We start from the raw sequence: 24,914 nt of genomic DNA on the forward strand, positions 1-24,914 counted from the left end.
TCATGCATTGGGCCTCTAGTCTATATGTGTGTGTATGTGTGTGTGTGTGTGTGTGTGTGTGTGTGTGTATGGCTAAGCAACTGATGTGACCGAAAGACTGGAACAACCAGAACAACTGGTCAACCAGTCGCTATGACACACACTGACCAGATGCTCAATGCAGGAGCTGCCCCCTGGTAGTCAGTGTGCTCCCACAGCCAACTGCCTGCAGCCAACCAACCTCCTGCAGCCCCTCTCCCCAGCTGGCTGGGGCCCCCCATCAGCCCCAGTTGGGGGGGGGGCAGTCAACCTCCTGCAGCCCCTCCCCTGTCCCTGCCTGCCAAACCCCACCCTCATAGGTCCTTCTGGCCAACCTCCTGAGGTCCCTCCCCCTGGCTGGCCGGCCACCTGACTGCAGCAGCATGAATGACTGAAGCAAGACAGCAGAAACCTACCCAGCTGAGTCCCAACAACACAGCAGAATCGTGAGCAAATAAAGTGGTGATTGTTTCCAGACACCAAATTTTGGGGAGGTTTGTTATATAACAATAAAAATAGATCCAAGTACATCTTTTTAAAAAGATACCCTCTTTTGTTTAAATTGATACCAGGTTAAGGTTTTAAATGTTGGTCAATTCCTTTTTCCAATGTAAATTTCTGTTTTTAAATTATGTTTTCCATGTGATTATTGATATGGCACAATACTTAGTTTGTTGTAAGCATGCACATTTACTCTTCTGAAGAAGAATGATCAATAGATTATTGTCAAAGAAGGCAAAACAACAACAACAACAACAAAAGCCAAAAACAAATCCCAGAATTGTAGGAGAAGGGAAAGGGGAGAAAGCGAAGACAGTCTGAGAGACTGGATCTTGTTGGCATGTTTTATAGGTAAGCTGATTAACTCATGTCTAGCAGAGAAGTCTGTCTGGACAGTCTGTTCTGAAGTAAATGATGAGGGGTTTACAGAGTGAAGAATTTAACTGCTGTGGATTCTCTCAAAACCCTGAGAGTTTACAGGGAGCTTGCAGGACAAGCTGTCTCCGGGCAGTGGCTGGTGGTCTCTCCATTAGATCTGTGCCATGGCTAAGCCAGGTTTGCACCATTTTACGCATCACAATTTTACACGTTGCTACCTGTTTCCCTGAAAATAAGACAATGTCTTATATTAATTTTTGCTTCCAAAGATGCACTAGGTCTTATTTTCAGGGGATGTCTTATTTTTCCATGAAGAAGAATATGGTACACATTTATTGTTAAATGAAAATAAAGGAAATTTATTACCTGTATATGGTACGGTAGTACGGTAGTTGTCAACCCAAACCAGACAAACTGTGAATCCTACAGTATCAAGAATTTACTCATTTATTCAATGACAATCATGTCATCATATTCTGGAACATCATCATAACAATCCAATTCCTGAATTTCCTGGTGAATTTCTTGTGACTTCATTTCTTTCAGAATCAGTGGACCAAATCTCTCATGTTTAGCCTGGGAGGGGGGCTTATTTTTGGGGGGATGCCTTATATTTCACTCAGAAGGAAACCTGTAAATAGGTCTTATTTTCGGAGGATGTCTTATTTTTGGGGAAACACGGTATTAATGTATTTAGCCACCTGATGCTAACCTTCTAATGAATGCGTTTAGATTTTCTCAGTGTAAAGTTATAATAGATCGATTGTACGCAATCATTTTGTCTTTTTCTTTCACTGGTATATACATAGTCACTGGCAACTGCAACTCACGTAGGATAAAAACACAAACTGGCACCTTCGGCGGGCACGGCCAGTTGGTGCCGATCTGTACCAGGACCCCTGCTTCTCAGAGGTCATTGATCATGTGGCTGAGGCAGCTCACACTTGGACCAGGAAACCATGGCAGATGGGCTGTGTAGAGTTAATTACAACTGTAACAATTTTTCTGAAATCATCTGACTCTGCGGGAAGTTTTGTCTTAGAATCTGGGCAGTAACAACTCCTGCTTAGCTATTCAGCAGATGGTTCATTCTTATCACAGTAGCATTCCTCAGCCACCCAACTCCAGGGGATATGGAGTTTATTTCCTGTAAAAATCAAAGCAAAACAAGCACCATTTGGCTGAAAATTGTTGTAATAATATCTAACAAGATAGAGATGTGGGTTTGGTTTGTTTTTTTACTTTAGAGCAAAATTTTGTAGGTAAATATTCTACTACCGTGCTCTTCTTTCTGTCTCGGATGAGTGTGCACACATGAACACGCACGGGTACACACACACACACACACACACACACACCACCACCACCACCACCACCACTGCAAAACCACCCACCCTACACTATACACTTGCAGTCTTTGTGTGGGAATCAGATTGATACTGTGTAAAAGTTCACTCCAGGATCTACCTTGAGGCTCTAAAAATGATCTGTCCAGCCCATTAAATGTGATGCCAGGCAAAGCGGTGCGTTTCCTGTGAAAGAGGGGAAAAACTGCTTTCTCTACTTGAAAAAAGTTGAAGTTCATCCCACAGGTCGATGGTTAAATCTCTAGGGAAAACCCTTTTCTTCCTCCAACCCTTGTATCTCTGCAAGCCACAAGAGTTTGAATTTTTTCCCATGGAGCTGATCCTATGGCAAGTTATTTGGGACAATCACTTGCCTACGTGGTTCACTCAGCAATGCCAAGAGAGACCCCACCACCACCACCCACTCTTCCTCAGACACCAGAGTAACCATATCTTACACCATTCCATTTGCAAGAGATGGAAATTTCCTATTTTAAAGATTTGAGTGATTTTGAAAACAATCTTTGAGGGATCCTGTCTCAACCGTTCTCACATTATATTAAAGACCCGCAGGAAAGAGACGTGGGATTGGTGTGTTCTGATGGAGGAGGTGGGAGCAGAGGTTAAAAGCCAGAGGGGCGGTACCTAGAGGACTTTGGGGACCCAGGGGTGAGCATTTAGCCACACTGCAGTGCAGAGATGGCAGAAGGAAGGTGAGCAGAGAAAAAAAGTGTGATGATAACCACAGGCAAACTTGGCCCCGTGTCTTCGTTTTTCCAGTTCCTGAAATCTTTATCATAGCAGCTCTCTTACGAGCACGAGAAGCAGGTACATGAAGCTCTTGGTGTTATCTCGTTACATCTTTACATGCCCTGGCCGTTTCAACATTGGGAGTGAGAAGGCAGCTGGAAAAATGTTCTACTTTATAGGCTTCTAGGGTATTATGAGATAAATGGGTGCTTTTAAGCTATAAAGCATCACAGAGTGTGGAAGGTACTATTTCTTTCTGCTGCTTTCCATCATTCATCCCTTGCAACTGTTGGCAATGTCTGTGAGAGAACAAGACTTTCTGTTTCCATAATTCTTATCCCCCATTTCGCAGACGGGACTCAGTAAAAGAGGCGATGGACAGATGAAATTGATTGCCATGAATAGAATGGACTGCATGTGATTAAAAGTAAAGTGGACTACCATCAATGCCCAGGATGAACTTAACACATAAAAGATAGACAACCAATACTTGATAATTGACTGAATGTCAAGCTGAGTTATTTGTGTGCTTGCAGGAGGGAGGGGGGACTGCAGACCGGCTCACTCAGCACCACCTTCTCCAACCCTTCTCCAGGTCCCCTTCCTATAGCATGGATATTTATTGTTGTGTGTTTTTCTAAGTTCTCTTCTTCTCCCAGCATTTTCATTCTTCCCTTTGGGTCCACACATCCCCCCACCACCATGCCCGCCATTGGAGGGCCCCTTCAAACGTGTGGGAGGTCCTCGTTTGGCTGTTCCTACTTCGAGTGCTGCAAGGAAACACTGGCTTGGAGCTCCTCTATATGTGAGAAAGCGTCTGTGAATTGCTGGAGTCTGCTGTAGGTTATCAGGTGGGAAATCATCTCTAATGTGGGAAACCCGAGTGCTAGAATGTGTAAGTCTTTTTCCAGCAGATTCATGCTATTTTCTCCAGCAGAAACTCCAGCCTCCAGCCTCAGGGATACCTAGCTGCTGGCACTGGCTGGGAAAGTGTTGGGAGTGGGCCAGGGCGTGGGTGAGAAGTCTGTGGTGCCAAAGTCCCTTACTGCTCCCTTAGACTGGCAGCAAATAAAAACCAGTGGAGTAGCTATGGAAACCATGAGGGAGGATTGTCCTTGTTTTTAAATAATGCACATGAATTAGAACAAAGTGACTGGTGTCCTTTTTCTCTTTCCATCTGTAACAAAAGTTCTGTGTCCTGATTTCTACCTTCACTTAGAGTAAATTAGGAGGAAAAGAACATCATGTCGACCTCTTATTGCCACAGTGGCATGTCCTCCTTCCATGTCTCTATGGCTTCATTCCAAAGTCATTTGATGGAATTAACTACATAGGTCAGCCCCACTTTCCCTGGGAATTGTTTACCCTGTGCAGGTGATTCAGAGAGGAGTTTCTCCTAGGAGCCTCAGAGAACTCACTTTCAAGACAAGGAGACAGATTGCCAGGATTCTTGTCCCAGTCTTACAAAGGGTTCAGCAATCTGGAGAAAACGGCTGATGTGTAGATTAAGAAGGAGTCCAAGGATGAAAGATAATTTTGAAAGGCATTGGGGGGTCATAGGACCTTCAGCTAAAGGAGCTGAAAGACTACCCCTTGTCTAAGGACCCCATGCTATTTTTTAACACAATTTGTCCTAAGGCAAGGTGGAGACATACACTTCAAAGGATAAGGTTTCAAGGGGTAGGGTACAGAAGCATTGTCAGTTTGGGGGATAACCTACAGCTGTTCAGGTGTTTGGCCAACAGAAGGCAATAAAATGTCCTGAGCTGTCTGGTAGTTAACAATCCTATTCAGGTTTGGGGAAGATGCTTTTTAGCCATTCCCAGATGATTCAGCCCTGCTGACATGCTGGAATTGGCTTCCAGCAACAGATGACAAGGTCTCTTTCGTGTAGGCATGAGTCCCCAGTTCCACATTTGTGCTGAGGCACAGATTTGAGATTTTTATGAAATTATCTTCCCTTGGTCCATTTCCTTTATATAGTAGCTTTTTTTGGTCTCAATCAGAAATACGTGTTTTATGAGTTCTTAACATTTTTAATCTATCCATTTTAATGGAAACTTTCTGCCTTTTTATCCTTTTGTGAACAATATATTAATCTTGGGCTATGAGCTTTTAAATGGTATAATTTTTATTTAGTTCCAGACAATGGTAGTTCTACATCAGCGTCTGAGCCTTCCATCATCAGCTGTCATTCTGTGCCCACTTGTTCTATTGAAGTGCCTCCAAGAAAGCACACATTTGACCCAGGGTATGGAATCTTGCTCCTGCAGCAGATGAGTCATCCAATGGTGTGTGTCCACTGGAAAGAAAGAACTTCATGCAGCATATTCATTTCCTTAATTATTCTTTTTATGCAGTACCATAAAGAGGAACTGTTATTAATTCACTCTCTCAGAGATTCCCCCAATTCATCTCACAGACTCAATACCAAGTACTGTAGATATCTTTATGCTCTGTGCTACCTTCTAAATCAGAGATGTCCTGTTCTATTTTTCTGTCAAGATTTATGCCAGTGATGGAAGAACTGTGATCAGTACAAGTGGATCCTTCTGATTCTTGTGAATGATGTGAGATAGGCATGAGGCAGAAGGGAGAATGTCCTCTTGTAACAGGTGGACCAAGAGGCTGGCATCTCACTCATCTGGGAAGAAGAAGAAGATGAAGAAGAAGGAGAAGAAGAAGGAGGAGGAGGAGGAGAAGGAGAAGGAGAAGGAGAAGGAGAAGGAGAAGGAGAAGGAGAAAGAGAAGGAGAAGGAGAAGGAGAAGAAGGAGAAGGAGAAGGAGAAGGAGAAGAAGGAGAAGGAGAAGGAGAAGGAGAAAAAGAAGAAAGGGGAGGAGGAGATCCAGTATTTCCTTGGATCTCATTCAGTTAAGAACTGAGGCTGCACTCCCCAACAGACATGATCTCTAAGAGGGGGGAATTACCCTAATTTGAGGAATATTTTGAGACATGTTTTTGTGCTTTGAAAAATTTTCAATAGATTAGGTTGAGTATTTAGAGATTACATGTATGACAGATTTGTACCACTGTGGGTCTGAGAGTGTTCTCAGGTTAGTCTGAGGCACATACACAGGAATAACACCTTGAATTGTGGTTTCTATGAGGTGAAGCATGGGGCCTTTGAGAAGGCATGAGAAAGGAGATCTGGAGGGTTAGTGTTCATTAAAATGTGTTACAGTATTGATGGAGTTTTTTTTCTAGTCCTCACAAGGTAGGACATATTTTCATTCTGCTGGTATGATTTCAATTCCTTATAAACCCAGGGGGAAGGACTAGAATAGTGGATCTCCAAAAGGTCAAGTTTTGAGAGGTCAAAATGCCTGCTTTAATAACACTCTGAAGCCTGATGTGTATTTTTTTAATCTTTCAGCAGCAGATGCACCTTGAAATAGCTTTTTTCCTCCTTTAACTATGCAAAGACAGGAGAAAACAAGACAGGGAAGATCATGTATCTACTGTTATATAACCTGGTATCAAGGAAATATTAAAATATTTTCTAGTGGAATGTACACTAGGCCAGAGTCTGATGTTGTAGTGCTTTTCCATAAATCTCCTCAATAGACTCTTTCAACTCCAAGCTAATACTGGTATAGTCTACTCTCCTCCTCTCTCTGTATCTTATTCCTAGATTGGTTATGGCTGGGTTACATAAAGGCATTTTCTTTAAAAATTGTATTAATAAAAATGTAGATTCTTACTAGGGTAAGTTTGCTGGTGTCTCAAGGTAGCTGGTGTCTCTGTAGCTGGGGAAACTTTGACAAATACTGGATCATTTTAATTGAAATACTACAGCTCTGAGCTTCCATTAAATGAGATGAGCAGGGTTTTTCCTAATATATGCAACCAACTAATAGACTCACAATTGTGAGTCCCTGAAGGAAAGTTTAGTAATGGCCCCTGAAAAACAATAAAACAGAACAATCACCAGTTGCCCACGCATCGGATGACTTGGGCAGTATTTCACTCAGCACATACAGGGAAGGGCCAGGTGAGCAATTAGTGCTGACTTTTAATAAGTGACTAAGCCCCTCAGAGAAAGTGTTGCTAAAAGTACAATCTAGAATGCAGACTATTATGATGTCTTGCATCATGATCACTGAGTACTACATATGGAGCATCTCATAGAAATCAATGCTGTACATGACACTGGGAAAGTGTCCCCACTTTTAAAGGTTTTAATGGTAGCACCTGCTATCATAACATTAATAAAAAGATGCTAAAATACCAATAGAGGGTGCTGTAACAGAGATATGTGGCAAATTAGGGGGTTGGGGAAATGGACAATTCCTTATCAATTTAAGGAAGGTCAAAGAAGACTTTATGGAGGAGGTAGTCTAGAACTGGAGCCTATATTTTGAAAAGTGTTAGGAAAACAAAGTGGGGAAAAGCATTGCAGCCAGAGGGAACAGCACCAGCCAGAAGGAATTAAAGGGAGGTTAAGAAGAAAAAACACACACAAAAAGTGGAGCACGTTAGAAGTCATTCATTGTGGGTACAGCACAACATGTGAGGAAGATAGAGCTAGTGGCAGGAGTTAAGTTCCAGGTGATAAGGGGCCACATAGGACATATTAGGGAATTCAGATTATGTTCTGTGGCAATTGGCAGCTGTTGCATAGCTTTAAGTCACGGTGTGAGATAATGGTGTTGCCTGTTAGAGAGCTTACCCACTCTGGGAACAGCAGGGAACATGGCTTGTGGGAAGCTAAATCCAGAGACGAGGAAAGCCCCTGAGAAGCTGCAGACTAAGAACTAGGGAAGCAGTCATGGGGTTGGAGGAGGAAGCACACTCAGAAAATACACAGGGAAGGCCGAGACTGGTTTGGCTCAATGGATAGAGCATCGGCTTGGGGACTGAAGGGTCCCAGGTTCGATTCTGGTCAAGGGCATGTATTTTGGTTGCGGGTATATCTCCAGGGTGTGCAAGAGGCAGCTGAGCGATGACTCTCTCTCATCGATGTTTCTAACTCTCTATCTCTCTCCCTTCTTCTCTGTACAAAATCAATAAAATATATATTTAAAAAAAAGAAAGAAAAGAAAATACACAGGGAAGGAACTGATGGGACTTGGCTGGCACACAGTGGCATGTGCCCAGCATGTGCCTATCCTTCTGTTTTCTGACCTGGACACTAACCTCTTCGTTTTCCTTATAGTTCACCGATTGTGCCTTTGCAGGCTTTGCTAGTTTCCTGTCCTTTTTGTGACCTCTAACAGTTGGCAGGCCTTTGGGCCCAGTCCTGGGCCTCTTCTCTTCTTTCACCACCGTCCCTCTCTAGGACACCTCAATCAGTTCCATACCATTAAGGATTATCCATATACTAATATCTCCAAAAGTTCTATCTCCAGACCCCACCATTTCCCTCAGATCCAGTCTGCATATCCAATGGTGTGTCACTCTCAAACTTAGCATCTCCACAGAAGCACGATTGGCTTCCTCCAAGCAAGCTCATTTTCCCCATCTCCGGAATTGACACCACCACCCACCCAGCTGCTCAGGAGCACAAACAAACAAAAGCCCAATTTGTCTAAGTAGAGAAAATTCTTAGAGTTTCTCCTGATTCTATGAGGGATACCGTGTTGTACAAATCCAGGTGGGCACCCCTTTCATTGCAGTCTGTTCAAGCAGCACCCCCTTTTTCTTGGGCTATACTTCTGCCTGTCCTATTTGTTTAAAAAAAATTGTTTAAAGTAAAATTTCATGCCCCATTATTTTTCTAACATTTTTTTTCTGTCAAACAAGTGTCACCTGATAGAGTACAATCAATCTTCACCTTGTACTTTATGTCGTGAAAACGGAAACCTTCTCCAATAATGTCTATACTGAATTATTCTGAGAACTATAATATAGGATTCTACTTATGTTAGCATTTCAATAAATACTGAAGGATTGGTTCTTATACCCCAGGCCACAATCTCATTTCTTTAATAAGAAATGTCTTCTCTCCCTTCCACATAATATTGTTTTTATTTATGGCTATTCAATTTCTATTCATCCAGGCCTCACCTCTTAATTATTATGACAGGTTCTAATAGCCTTAACAGCAACAGAGAGCCACAGTTTTTCTTTCTAGAACATACACATTAAAAATACTTTCTAAAATTCACTGGTGCAAACAAAAATATGCTGTCCCTGTGCTGATTGACTGGTGATATAACACTGCTTAGTAAATAGAGTGGGGCAAAAGTAGGTTTACAGTTGTGAGTATGCGAAATAGCATTTATCTTTGTATTATTATTTCTTAATTATTGTATGATTTTACATAGTAACAACTTTAAATCTACTTTTGCCCCACCCAATATAACTATCTGGCTTAGAAATAAGGCCAGTTCATCTCTGTATCTTAGCTCCAGCACATCAGGCTGTGTGACATGGGTAAATTAATCTCTGAGTCAAGGTTCCTCCTCGAAAAATAAGATAAAATTCCTGGGGCTGTTGTGTAGATTAAATGAGATTAATATATAAAAATGCCTGGAATCTAGAAGACACTGAATACATGGCGGTGATTTTTTGAATTATTATTGTTCGCTCTCTCTGCGTGATTTGAAATTCTCAGCCCACCTAATAAATGAGGTTTCATCACAGTTGATCTTCCTGGAGCATCTTCTCCTAGAACACTTAAATTAAAAAATGGTCCAACCCTAGCTCTCAGAGTCTGGGTTTTCTGATCTGTTTCCGAGAGAAGCCGTGCACGACTCAGGAATTCATCTGAACGTGTGGGTAATGAAATTGTTCCCCATCTGAGAACAAATCTACGCAGGGAAATGAAAAATTGAGCGAGCATTGAATTAATAGGGATACGAGTTGTTCCCAAAATAAAATAAAATAAAAACAGGGTGTGCATCCATTTACGCTCTCTCTCTCCATCCTTCCTGAAGAGCAGGCATATGCTTCAGAACCGAGAGTGTTCCTCTTGTCAGAACACCAGCAGCACTCTGTTTCTAAAACAGACTAAAGCTACCTGTGACGCAGCCATGAACCAGGAAGTCCTGAGCTGCTGTGAATGGAGCCTTTCCTAGTCACACGTTCCAAACGTGAGTATTTTCAGCACATCCATTTCCTTTGCATTCTTTCTTTTTTTTCCTCCTCATTCCCAAACTCACAGGGCCCTTCCTTTATCTCTAAACCTTATTTCCTCAGCCCATTACTTGTTCTACCTCTGTGGTGTTATAAATAAATGTTCTCTTATGGTTTGAGTCTTGGCTCTGAATTCTTTCCTAGCCAGAACTTCTGTACCGAGGTTGCTGAACCCAGGTCTGGTCTGACCCCATGGTCTAACATCTGGTGCAGTCCTCGCTATTCACACAAAACTGGTCCCAGTGATATTTAGAGGATGGTCATTAAAGCTGGGGGCAGTGAAACAAGGAAGGGCCTAGGAGAGTAGAAGCAACAGGAGAGGGATGAGGTGAGGAAACAAAACTAGGCTGGGCTGCTTTGGCTCACTAAGAAGTTGGAGAAAAGGGGGCCTTGGGGACAGGGTCAGGGAATTAGCCCATGTTATCTGGGTGTAAGCCTTTTGGAGTCCCTTAGAGTTTATGAGATGCATACCTGTCAGGGAAGAAAAGGAGGAATGGAAAGCTGTGGTGCGGACATGCTCCCAGAATGGAGAGAGCACCCACATCCAATTCTGTACAATAAGATATACTTCCGATCACAGTGCCTTGACACAAATCAGACCCGCTAGGATTTCCAAATCAGACCGTAGGGCAATTTGCCCTCTTGGTTCTTTCAAACATATCGGGCACAAGGAGATTGGGCTTGGTAGGATGGGCCATTGTAACTGATCTATCAGAAAATGTTCCCGGCTGAAATCGGTTTGGCTCAGTGGATAGAGCGTCAGCCTGCGGACTGAAGGGTCCCAGGTTCGATTCTGGTCAAGCGCATGTACCTTAGTTGTGGGCACATCCCCAATAGGGGGTGTGCAAGGGGCAGCTGGTCGATGATTCTCTCTCATCGATGTTTCTAACTATCCCTGTCTCTTTCTCTCTGTAAAAAAAAAATAAATCAATAAAATATATTTAAAAAAAAGGAAATGTTCCTTTCAGAGTTTATCATTTCACCATCCTCCAAAAGACAGTAGTACTCTGGAACTTTTCCAGTTATCCATACATTGGTGGTCGGGGGCAGGAGGTGTCCCAGTGTACATTACGTAGTTTATCCCTGTAGTTTGGGTATTAAATGAAAGCTCTTCCTGGCTGTGATAGTGCTGGAACCTGACATGCATGTGAGGCTGCCATTGATTTCTACTTGTTCTTAACCCTCACAGAGCTGTTTTTAAAGAGCTCTGTTTGAGAACCTAGACTCCAGCGTATAAAATGGTAGGCACCTCGATCTTCCCTGCCCCAGTCTCAACCCCCACTTGTTGCTCAGGAGCCGAGATACCCGACAAAGCTGAGTCCCAGCAGAGCCAGGGCGCCCAGGTTAGGGCTGTGGAGAGGGAGGGAACACAACAGCAACTCAGATGATTTCAGATCCCTCAGAGAAAACCCGAAATGCTGCTTCATTTCTGCTTCAAGTAGGAAATATAATGACCGGTGTGTAAAAACCCACCATGACAGTTGAATTAGCATGTGTGGGGAGACAACCACTTCCCAGTTGTCATGACAACATGAATGCCTCCTTTCCCAGCTTGCATGCCCATTCAGGAGTTGTATCTAATTTAGGATTTGACTTGCAGGCTGACGGAAAGACCTGGAGATCCTGAAAGATCTGCCGGTTTATCAATTAAGATGACATGTCACGGTTGAGAAGGTACTCGAAAGGAACGTGCTCACCAGACACTGGTTTCTATAGAGATGCTATTCGCAAGGCAGCTTTGCCAAGAACAAGTGTTTACTCATGGAGAAAGGCTGGGGGAGGGCGTTTCTGAGAGGCAGGTGCGAACTGGGGCACCGGTGATTGAGAGTTTGTGCCCCTCATGGCTGCATGCCAATTTTTCATTAGTGCTCAACTGAACCACAAATAATGAAGTGTATTTTTCAACTGAGACATGGGATTAGAATTGATAATTAGGATGTAAAATTGCGAGGGGGGAGGAATCATAAAGGGGCTTTTATTTTTCAAATGAGGAACTTGAATGGGGCCAGAAAGGGAAGTGACCAGCTCCAGTCACTGGACTCACGGGGGTCAAGTGGGATCCGGGCTCCTCCCAGCATCCCTGGGGCCTCTCCTGCCCTCGCCAGGGGCAGTGTCTCTGCGTCATCCCTTCCAAACACTTGAGCAAAAGCTGCAGCTGAAGGATCTTCCTCCCTACGATGAATAACTTCACCTGGAGAAACTAGTCCCTTCCTCTTGAATCATTTAGAATCATTAAAGCTGACTCTGAACAGTGACAAATTTCCCTAATTTCAAATATGAGTTCAGGTTCCTTCCAATTATATATACAGAGGGATGAATATGCAGCATGAAGAATTAAACAAGATACATATTATTGAACATTTTTGCAATGCAGTTTTTATTACTGAAACATTTTCCTCCTCTTCATCCAATCCCTAGGACATAAATCATCTGTAGCTGATAGGATAAAAAAAAATTTTTTTTTCATGAAAAATATTTTATTTATATTAATATTCATTTTTTTCTCACCTCTGACTGATAGGTACCCTAACATTTATTAATTTGGAGAAAAAACAATATCAGCTGCTTTAACTACCTTTGTTTTTAAATGAAAATTCTGTTAAGATTTTGGATAACAATAAATAGGAAGACCTTCAGCATCTTACTAAGAAATGTATCTTGTTTCAAGTGTTTATAGTGTCTTTTATCTCAAAAATGCTTCAAGCAGGAAGATTTTAAGACAATAGCTCTTCTGTCTAAAGATGCTCATTTCCTTAGGTTACAGTTGTCGATTGAAAGTTGGAGCTTTTGAGCTGATCATACTCCTTAACTAGAGACAACTTAAGGCAAGGCTCAGTAAGGTTAGGTTAAACACCACATTTTTGTTCTTGTTGTGGCCAGAATTCCAGAGTTTATGTGAAACAGGAAACTGAGGACTGTACACGTGGCCAAAACTAGGGAAAAGAAAGATGAAGAAAAGAACCCAGCATGTGCTATTGGGTACTTGTTATAATTGCAGTAAAGGCTTTAGGTGCGTCTGCTGTAGAGAATATTTGAAATTTAGGGAGGCGATTCAGCCTTGAAATCCTCAGACTTTTGGAGAGAATCTCCAACTATTTCAGTCTGGGGCAGAGGGTGGAGGGAGCGGCCCACTTCCTAGCACAATCCCAGTCCCTCCCTTTCGTCATTCCCTGTAGCTAAGACAGTCCCGTGCCTGGGACTCAGCCCATTAAGAGCTCATGCCCTGGATTCGGTGTTTGAGGTGGCAGTGAGCTCTAAACAGAATCTGGGGAAAACAAAACAAAAAGCAGCCCTGGTTTTTAGCATTTGCTGATTTTTGTGTTATAAATAATCTCACGGTGGCTGATTCCCAACTACAAACATTTTAATACCCGTTTTACACAATTCCTGAAAGTGTAATGGTTGTCTTGCATAGGCAGATTAGATTCGAAGTCAGCACATCAGCGAGGGGAAGAGTCCCCAGAGCATCAATGTCTGACTTAGCTGGAGAGCAGCAGCAGGGGCTAGCGTCAGTGGTAGGGGAGCCGGTGAGGGAACCCCAACAACCAACCCTTCTTGGTGTTGATCTTGGCTCTTTTCTTTTGCCCAACTTCCCATAACACCTGCTCATTTTCTGACCCTGATTCTTTCACCTTCCTGTCAATTCTGTGAACACCTCCATATCTTCCCAATAATCCATTCTCTGTTTATGTCAGCCAGAATTGGTTTCCATTCTCTGCAACAAAGAACCATAGCACACCTTTAATTAAACCTAGTGATAATCCTGTGAGTAAGGTCCTGTGATTATGTTCTGCTCTTTACAGAGGAGAAAGTGAGGCTCAGAGAAGTTACATAACTTACCTAAGATCACACACAGCTGCTAATAGAACAGGAAAAATAACTACCTTTGGAAAGTTCTCAATGGACGGAGAACTGTTAAAATGTGAAGAAGATATTAAAAATACATGAGATTGTCCACATACTCTCACAAATGGCCCTACTTCCTACATACCAGGAGACAGAAGCTTCTCATTCCAATTTGCTGGCATAATCTCGTAGACATATGCCTGGGTTCCTCCTTTTCATGTGAGGAACTACTTTGTAAACATCTCAACTCTTTTTTCAGCAATTCTAGGATTAAAAAAGAAACTAAGTGAAAGACAGACTGAAATGTATTCCCTCTGCCCTTTAACCTTTCTGTCTGGATAGAAACCAGCATCTTCCCCAGGATATTTATACCATAAATGGCCTCACCCCTCTTCTGAGATCTCATCTTCTACCTATGGTGGGGGTTGGGGGTCCCTGTCCTTTCTTCAGGTGCAGTAGCATAGCAACATCGTGCCAGAGATAGCTACCTTCTCACCAAAATCCATGACGCACTTTTCTTCTCAGGCACATGAGTAAACTACATTTCCCAGTATCCTTTGCAGTTTGGTGTGGCCATAGACTGAGATATAGCCAGTAGAATACATATATGTTTCCCAGAGTTTCCCACCCAAAACTTTTACAAAGTGGCTGTGCCTAACCCCACACTCTTTTTCTCTTTCTGCCTGCTAGATGCAGATGACAATGAGGGCCTAGGAGATGAAAGAGCCACAGATAGAAGAAGCCTGGGTCCCTGAAACACTGCATGAAGGAGATATGCCTGTCGCCCAGAAACAACCACTTGCACTCTTATATGAATGAGAGATCATCTCATGTTTAAGCCATCATTAATTTGGGGTTCTATTTATTCCTGAACTTAATCTTCTCCACTAGTAAAGCATTTAGAACACTAACAACTCTAGTTATTTTCTAGTAAGAATTACAGATTTGTAGGCAATGAATTCTTTGGTTTATACTTGACTGTAATAGGTTAAACACCACATTTTTGTTTCTAATTTTTACTAGATCAATAGATTTATGTTCTAGGTTACAGAAGTCATGACTTCTTATCTACTATAGAATAGCTAGTTCCCTCAGTTCCCATGACAGATGCAACCAATGCCTTTCATCTGTCTTGCAAAGATGTTCCCTTGGTCATTAAGAGCCATAGGGAAGAGCAGGAACTGAGTATTATAAACCCATTATCACATTTTAAAGAATCTTTCAAAGTTCCCATGCTGTGGTCAAGTCAGTGGCATAATTTTTATTACCTGTCATAGGCAGCTATTTCCCCCCCATAATAATATAAGTCTCATCTAGCAATCCTAGCCATTGAATAGAAAAGTAGGTGGGAAAATATGCATTATAGTTCTTAGAAAGCGGAGCAAATTATTGCTCTTTTGAAGTTACATTAACTTAGTAAGACTAATGGGATACAATTCAGTGTATTGAAATAGGTAGTTTACTGAGTGGGCTCAAATAGGCTTTCCCCAAAGACTTAATGCACCAATAAAAAGTGAGCAATTTACTCCCTTTCATAAGTAGAAAAGTTCTTTTGAGAGATAATTTCTTCACTTCTGAAAATGGAAGAAATAAGAGCCATTAGCAATAGTCTGTTGGTTATAATCATGTAAATTTGCAAATATATAGCAAATGAAAAACACACATATGTGAGTCTCTTTCCATGTGTGTCTGTACGTATGTGCATGTATATTTGTGTATTTATATATGTACTTGAGGCCCAGTAAATGAAAATTCATGCACTGGAGGGGAGGAGGTCCCTCAGCCCAGCCAGCCCCCCTCTCACAATCTGGGAGGCAACCCTGGTGATCAGGGGAAGGCAACGCCTCATCACACCTCTACTGCTGCCACTACCAGCAGCGCAAGCCTTAGCCAGCCCTAGTTACCTGAGCCTCAGGTGGTCCTGGGCAGCTGGGCAGCCACCATCCGAGGCATGCCTGAACCTTGGGCAGGCACATGAAGTGACCAGGCCCGGCCTTGCCGTGCACCTGCTACCCCAGTGGGGATGAGGGGACTGGGCACTGCTATCTTCTGGCTATGGGTGCCGCCATCTTTGAGGGTGGGCAACCAATTGGCATATTCCCTTCTTATTGGCTGTGGGCACCGCCATCTTTTCGATGATGTAAGGGTCAATTAGCATATCCTCTCTTTATTAGATAGGATGTGTGTAATAGTTGTATTATATTATGTAATAGTTGATTCTTATTATTGTAATAGTTGATTCTTGTTATTTGCAATAGTTTTGTTCTATAAAGGGCTAAGATACGGAACCATTATACCTGGGGCAATATATATATATATATATATATATATATATATATATATATATATATATATATATATATATATATATATATAGCATTATATATGTATATATTCTATAATAATGAAAGCATAATATGCTAATTAGACCGGGAAGCTGGACAACCTTCCCTACAAAGCTGGGGCTGCGAGGACCAAGGCAAGCCACCATGGCTGTGAGGGCTGAGCCCCTTGCACGAATTTTGTGCATCAGGTTTCTAGTGTAGATTATAATTTTTAAATCCTAAAAACAACCCATCCTGGTAGATTCTATTGTATTCTCTTTATTTTACAAAAGTGAAAACTAGGTATGAGTGACTTTCCTGAGGATGCCCTACTAACAGGTGCTGGGGCTGGAATTCAAACCCAGTCAAACTGATCCCAGAGCCTGAGCTCCATGCTGACTTCACTGTCCCCCTGTCTCGGGCCTCTGGTCATCGCTGCATGAGAGCTGGATCAAGGCAGGACTGCTGCCTTGTTTCACTTCAGCTGAGAGCATGCATGGCAAGGCAACTCAAATTCTTCACCAATCCGTACTGGACGACCAGTTTCTTAGAAGAGCAACTAGAGTATTCATTTGGGAGGTTACAAAAACATTTTAGTGAGTAAGCAAATTCACAAATAAAGATTTCACAAATAATGAGGATTAATGACCTTTAACAAGTAGTCAGATATTTCTCCAGCAAAATGGGTTATTTGGGAACAGCAAAGAATTGCAATTCAGGACATGTGGTATAAGGGTGAAACTAAGTCCAGAGAAACAAAGGTTAGGAAATGAGGCTCCTTTGCACAAGGAGCCTCCAGCAGGTCTCTGCAATCAGTGAACTTCGTGCAATAATTTGTGACACCAACTACCCAGAATTGAGCTAATGAAGGGCACATTCCACCATAATACTGCCTACATTCCAGTTACCCGCTGTAACTCCCATGCGAGTTTCAGAAAATTCAACTACTCAGAATTGAACCAAACTTCATCAATGAAGGGCACATTCCTCCATAATACATAAGGGCCTTTGGAATCCAGACCCTTCAGGGCACAACCTCTCACCGGAGCACAAACCACAGAACCTTTCATAGTTATCTTGTTTCCCCACATACCATCTCTATGTGCTGTGAATGTTCATTGTTAACTGTCCTATACCCACCAATGTAAAAGAGATATGTGTCTGTCCATTTTACTTTTATCCAATCCCAGAGATTTCTCCACTTTGCTTTCTCTCACCTCCCTAATCTACCACTAGTGTATTTCATGTAACCTCCTTATGTTTTCTCCTTTGATTCTAACGTATAAAACAAGGTGCAAAACTTCCATTGTCAATCTGTTGAGATTCTGGTTCCTGGCAATTGTCATCAGTTTGGCTCAGACTCAAAAATTTTTACAGGTTTGGATGTTTATACATTGAGCAAGGGCAGTTTGGTGCTCAAGATGAGACCACCATCTTGATACTGAGAACACACATGCAGGGTGAGGCTTAGGGGGTGTAGACACGAACATAGATCATTATTCAAAGGAAATACCAACTTAGAAAGAAAAAAAAAGGTTAATGTGTATATTTCTTGCTTCATGGTGTTAAGAAACCATGGAGTTCTCAAATGGAAAAGTACATATCACGTATTTTCTGAACTAGTGGCTATAAAATTGACTCACTTCTGCATCTTAATTGCATTTTACACATTCTGTGCTTAGCTGCCTATTAATTAAGGCACAAGATGAATATGTTTTGAGAGGCTCACAGGATCCTTGCCTGAGAGTTTTCTTTTTGTGGAGTATTTATCTGGCTCTCCACCAGCTATGATACCTGACTTTCTTTGGCATATTCTGATGTTATACAGAATATGCATTCCTTTGATCTGGATTTGCTGATACCATCCCTGCCAGACTACATACAAAGACCAGAGCGTGCCTACATTCACCACCGACAATGCAAAATAATGAGGGGAATTTGCCCTCCCCATTTATGTATAAGGAATGCAAACACAGAAACTTAAAAACAATAAATTAGAAAATGGTCGTTTGCTTTGCACAAGGAGCCTCCAGCAGGTCTCCACAAGCAGTGAACATCCTGCAATGATTTGTGACACCAACTACCCAGAATTGAGCCAGACTTCACAAATGAAGGGCACATTCCCCCATAATAATGCCTATATGCCAGACACCCGTTGTAAGTTTGGAGTCCCAGGATCACCTTTTCTTCTGATCAGCTGGATATCAATTCCCATGAATGCCCTTGGGTTTGATAACTCACTAGAATTGATACTGCTATAATTAGCTAATTATTAATCATAGGAAAGGAGCAAAGGGAAGGCCAGAGACTGTAGGCCTGTCGTTTAGGCAGCTTCACCAGGAAGCTGCAACTTTGTACTCCCCAGGGGACCACCAGCCAATTCTCTGTAAGACACTGGGAGTAGGGATCTAACAAAGAGAAGACAGCTGCACGCCTGGTAAAGATGGGGTGACATGAGGAAGGATCTTGCCTGTCAGTCTAACCTGGGGAAAAAATAATTGGCCTGAATGGATGTGGCCATTGCAAGTGAGTGAAAATTTGGAAATACATAATCCCCTAACCAGTGGTCGGCAAACTCATTAGTCAACAGAGCGGCAAACCACGGCTCGCCTCAAGAGCCGACCACTGCCCTAAACAAAGAAACTCAGTTGTTGCTCCTCACTCTTGGCTGTTGGCTTGAGGGGCTCTCTGATTTGGCTCCTGCCTGAATTTCCTGGACTGCAGCAGGAAACACAAATGAAAACCTGGTGCTGGATTGGACTATGCCTTTACATGGAAAGGAAACTGGACACTGGCTCTAATTTTAGCTCTGCTGAAGCCCCAGCTACACTCCTTTGACTAGACTGAGGCAAATGGGAGATGAGGCCCTTTACAAGGCGGCCCACACCCTGACCTCAGCTACAGGCTTGGGGTCCCCAGGAACACCTTCGGTTCTGATCGGCTGGCTATCAATTTAGGGGTCCCCATGAACGTCCTTAGGTTTGATAATTTACTAGAATGACTGAAAAAATATCAGGAAAGGGCTATACGTAAATTATAAATTTTTTTTTTTTATAGCCAATTCGAAGCCAAAGAGAGAGTGAGTCCTAGAATGTAAGTTCTGGAGGGTCCCAAGCAGGAAGTTTTCTGTCATCCTTGTCCCGGACAGCACTGCCTCCTACTGGCTGTGAGGTGCGATAATACTCAAAGAGTATTGCCAACCAGGGATGCTCACCTGACTTTTCACTGGAATTGCTTTACATAGGCAGGATGGATTGAGTCATTGGCAAGGTTATTGAAATCAATCTCCAGCCCTCCCCGCTCCCTGGAAGATGAGTGGATAACATAGGGCTTAAAGCCCCAACACTCTAACCTCAGGTTTGGACTTTCTCAGCCCCATGCTGAGTCAACTCATTAGCACAAATGAACACTCTCTAGGGGTCCCCTTTGAATAACCTCTTTGGCATAAACTGTCAGGTGTGATCTGAGCAGTCCATCATGAATAACAAAGATGCTCCTATCACTCAGGGAAATTCCAAGGATTTAAAGGCTCCCTGCCAGGAATGGGAGACAAAAGCCAGTCAAAGTATTTCTTATGCCCTTGGAAGATTTATCTCTAAAAGGGGAATACTTGTAATGCACCCTACATGAGGGTTTTATAAGGACGAAATAAATATTTATGTTTCTGGTGTATAGTGCTCATTCAATGTGTAAATAGGTGGTAGCCATTATTATTATTATACTGTATTATGACTGCTGAGCTTCTTAAATATATTTACTGCCAACTCCATTGTAAGTTGTTTGAGGTCGGGGAATGATTTTATTCAATTTTCTATATGTCACAGTAGCCAACTGTGTTTTGCACAAAAGGCTACCAGTTGATATTTACTGGTTTGTTCTAAAAACATAACTACTTTTTAAAAAGCTAATAAAGTCAAGATTATATATATTTGGCCTTGTTTCACTCAAAGATCAGAACACTTACATAAGAGAGATCAGAGGAGCAGCAGAAGCTGCACTGAAAACAATGAGAACAGTAGGTAACTCCACAGGTTACTGCAAACATTGCTGAGAGCTGACCTGACTCCCTAATGGAAGACAAATATTTGTATTCATTTCTGCTCACTCTTTTGAACTTCAAGAACATGTTCTCAGCATTAAAAAGAAAAAGTGGTCTTCACCTAGGAAACCTTTGCATGAAAAATAATTTTATCCCTTCATATTCACCCGCAAAAAGCTATTGAAATGTTTATTATTCACAATAGTAACAAAACTATAAATTACCTCGAATAAACTTATCAAGATGTGCAAGACCCCTTTAGAGAAAAACATTAACATACTACTAAAGAATATTTCTGGATGTGAATAAAAAGATACAATACTTATAAGCACTCAATTCTCAACAAATTAACCTGCAAATTCAATGCAATCCTAATGAAACGCCCCAGATTATTTTTTATATTGCTTGGTAAGATCATACTGCAAGTCATATGAAAGCGTAAATGTGATAGAGTCATCAAGGTAGTTTTGGAAATGAACAAATCCTGGGACTTTTAATTTCTAATATCAATTTATTAATTGATAGTAACTTAAGCAATACAGTGACAGAACAGGAATAAAGTGGATCTTTGGACTGTAATAGAAATTCCACATACATATAGAAATGTAGTATATGCTAAAGGTGGCATTTGAAACCAAGAGGGTGAATTATTTATTTATTTTATTGTATTTTTTTAATATATTTTATTGATTTTTCACAGAGACGAAGAGAGAGGGATAGAGAGTTAGAAACATCGATGAGAGAGAATCATTGATCAGCCGCCTCCTGCACACCCCCCACTGGAGATGTGCCCGCAACCAAGGCACATGCCCTTGCCCGAAATCGAACCCAGGACCTTTCAGTCCGCAGGCCGACACTCTATCCACTGAGCCAAGCCGGTCCCGGCGCAAGTGGGTGAATTATTTAACAAATGGTGTTAGGTCAAGTGAATATCCATTTGAAAAAAATAAAATATACCTATATTTCATGCTGGCTACAAAACAGATTTCAATTGGATTGGAGTCCTAAAGATGAGATAAATAAATAAAAGTTTTGCAAGTACATGCATGACCTTGGGTAGGCAGGTCCTTCAAAGGACACAAAAACAAAAAATCATGAGAGAAGGGACTGATAAGGTTAGCTACTTCAAAATTAATTTAAAAAATTTTACATGATAAATAATATCATAAAAATTATTTTTTTAAAGTGGTAGACCATAAGATACTTCAACCTATATAACAGCTAACATTGTTTCTGGACTAGACAAAAAAAATTTCTAAAAATTGGAGTTCAAGCAACATAATGCAAAAATTGATCCAGAAAATGTAAGCAGGCCCTTTGTAGAAGGGAAATACAAACAGAGCACTAAAAACTTCAAAGACAATGCTCAGTTTCATTAGAAATCAAGAAAATTAAAATTAAAGCAATGATATCCCCTTTTATAACCTATTAGGTAGTCAAACATTTAATGTTTGATAATATAAACTGTATGCAGACAGTGTAGCAAATATGTATTCTGGTTGCCAGCTAACAGAAATCTAAATGACAGGTATCTCATGTCCCAGTAGATCTGTTTTTTAGTATATTCCCTAAAGAAATATTTGCATTTACATTTAATATCTTCAAGATATGTAAGAGTGAAATTGAAAACCCCTAAATGTTTACCAATAGAAAAATGATCAAATAACCTAAGCATGTATTCACTATTGATGCACGATCACTCATCAATTAATATACTAATAGCAGACATTTACATGTGTAATATGAGATATGTAGTATATGAGATAGAGTTACATATACCAACATGGAAAGATCTTAAAGATATATTGTTGATGATAAAGAAAAGCTGCAGAACTATACATATAGAATGCTATCATCTGTGTTAAAAAAAAAAAAATGCTCATCTTAGCTGGTTTGGCTCAGTGAATACAGCATTGACCCACAGACTGAAGGGTTCCAGGTTTGATTCCTGTCGAGGGCATGTACCTTGGTTGCAGGCTCAATCCCTGTCCCTGGTTGGGGTGCATGTGGGAGGCAACCAATCGGTGTCTCACATCATTGTTTCTCTGCCTCTCCCCATCCCTTCCACTCTTTAAAAATCAATGGGAAAATATCCTTGGGTGAGGATTAACAACAACAACAACAAGTATACTCAACAAAACAATAATATACATTTTCTACATTTAATAAATGTTTCTAAATGCATTTGTAAAACAGGTGCAGGAATATACACAAAGTTTCCCTATGCAGAGAATACTAGGATGGGGTGGTAGGCAAAAAAGAATTCAGCCTTATCTGTCACGTTTTAATTTTTTAGGTCGAGGTGAATGGATTAATGGATTGCATCTGACATAGCAATAATTGGAGGAAATATATTCAAGCTCCTTCTTAGCCCTTAGAGCTCCGCCCCAACATCTTTGGCTCTTTGTGGTCTGAAGCATTTACAGACTCTGAAGTCAGCTCCACAACTCGCCTTATTGATAACCAGATGTTGGATTGATTATATTGGGCTTTCACTCTTTCCAAGACCATTTTTCAAGTCTTTTGCATCATGTTTGACATATTTCATTAGATTGTGTCTATTTTAGAAAGACAGAATAACAACAACAAAAAAAGTTTTAACACTTGATTTTCTCCTCAGCCTCAGTTCGCTTGACTAATTCTCTCATGGTGTAATCAAAATGGATTTATCTTTTGAGAAATTATCTTGAGGAAAAAGAAAATATTCCTATATTTCAAGAGGCTCCAGCAGAAGAATCATTGCTTTGTTGTTTTCTCCTATGCTGATATTTCTACCTCAAATATTTCACAGTTGTCTTCAGAAACATTGTGTACTTTAAGAGCTTAGCAAATATTTTCTCTAAAAAGAAAAATTAAAGGAGATATTGGCCAGTGTGTTTTTACTCTAGACCAAGGTAACGTCTTCCTCCACTGATGCTCATGGCCATGAAATGTAGCTATGCTAATAAAACGGATACACATCTGGCCAGAATGTGACTTCTCTAGTTTTATTTTCCACCCCCTTGTTTATTTTCCTGCCTTAGCCATTTTAGAGAGCTATCTTATCTTGAATCATAAAGAAAGCCCTACTTTTTATATATATTAAAAAAGACAATCTACCTACAGATTCAGAATAAAACAAGCCCACACATTTAGGCACAACACTGGGAAGGGGATGGGAAGTGACTCGGTTATTATTTTAGTTAGCACAAAATAATAAGCAAGCAGCATGTGACACTGATATGTGGCATGATGATGAGGTGGAGGCGAGTTTAGCATGAATCAATTCCACGGCCATTTATTTCCAGGGGACCGGCTGCCCATCTCTGGGCTTCTGCCCCGAGGTCACCCACTAGGAAGCAGCACAAAAGCACTAAGAAGTGCCCACTGACCCTCTGTGGTGGTGGGCCTGTTGGCCTCCTCCCCGCCAGGACCCCGATGCTCTGAATCCTAACAATTCTATAATTATTCATCTTTTTAAAAAAATGCTTTATTGATTAAGGTATTACATATAGTATTACATATGTCTCCCTTTTCCCCCATTGACCACTCCTGGGCCACTCCCACCACCATCCCTCACCCCCCTGGTGTCTGTGTCCATTGGTTATGCTTATTTGTATGCATACAAGTCCTTTGGTTGATCTCTTACCCCCTCCCTCTCCGCCTTCCCTCTGAGGTTTGACAATTAGTTAGATGCTTCTCTGTCTCTGAATCTATTTTTATTCATCAGTTTATGTTGTTCACTATATTCCACAAATGAATGATATCATGTGGTATTTATCTTTCTCTGACTAGCTTATTTCACTTAGCATAATGCTCTCCAGTTCCATCCATGCTGTTGCAAATGGTAAGAATTCCTTCTTTTTTATAGTAGCATAGTATTCCATTGTATAGATGTACCACCGTTTTCTAATCCACTCATTTGCTGATGGGCATTTCAAAATCTTAGCTATTATAAATTGTGCTGCTATGAACATAGGTGGGCATACATCCTTTCTGATGGGTGTTTCTGAGTTCTTGGGATATATATTCCTAGAAGTGGGATCGCTGTGTCAAATGGGAGTTCCATTTTTAGTTTTTTTGAGGAAAATCCATACTGTTCTCCACAGTGGCTGCACCAGTCTGCATTCCCACCAGTAGTGCAAGAGGGTTCCTTTTTCTCTGCATCCTCTCCAGCACTTGTTGTTTGTTGATTTGTTGATGATAGCCATTCTGACAGGTGTGAGATGGTACCACACTGTCATTTTGATTTGCATCTCTCAGATGATTAGTGACTTTGAGCATCTTTTCATATGTCTCTCGGCCTTCTGTATGTCCTCTTCTGAAAAGTGTCTGTGATCATCCATCTTAACCCATTTCATACTGACAGACTTCACAGCCACCTTCGCATCTGTTACCCACTAATGTTCTTATATAACCCATCAAAGAGATGGCTGGATGCGGAGTAAGATACGTTTTATCCCTTTCAGGGTGACCCAGTGTCAGATCTATGCACATCCAAGTGTCAAAATGGAAAATGAAAATGAAGGCAAGGAAAAGAGTACAGGTAAATAAATAAATAAATAAATAAATAAATAATAGAGGTGACTGCCAAAGCCGGTTTGGCTCAGTGGATAGAGCATCAGCCTGTGGATTGAAAGGTCCCAGGTTTGATT

The sequence above is a fragment of the Pipistrellus kuhlii genome, unplaced genomic scaffold, assembly GCF_014108245.1.
Source record: "Pipistrellus kuhlii isolate mPipKuh1 unplaced genomic scaffold, mPipKuh1.p scaffold_m20_p_3, whole genome shotgun sequence".
NCBI classification, from domain to species: domain Eukaryota; kingdom Metazoa; phylum Chordata; class Mammalia; order Chiroptera; family Vespertilionidae; genus Pipistrellus; species Pipistrellus kuhlii.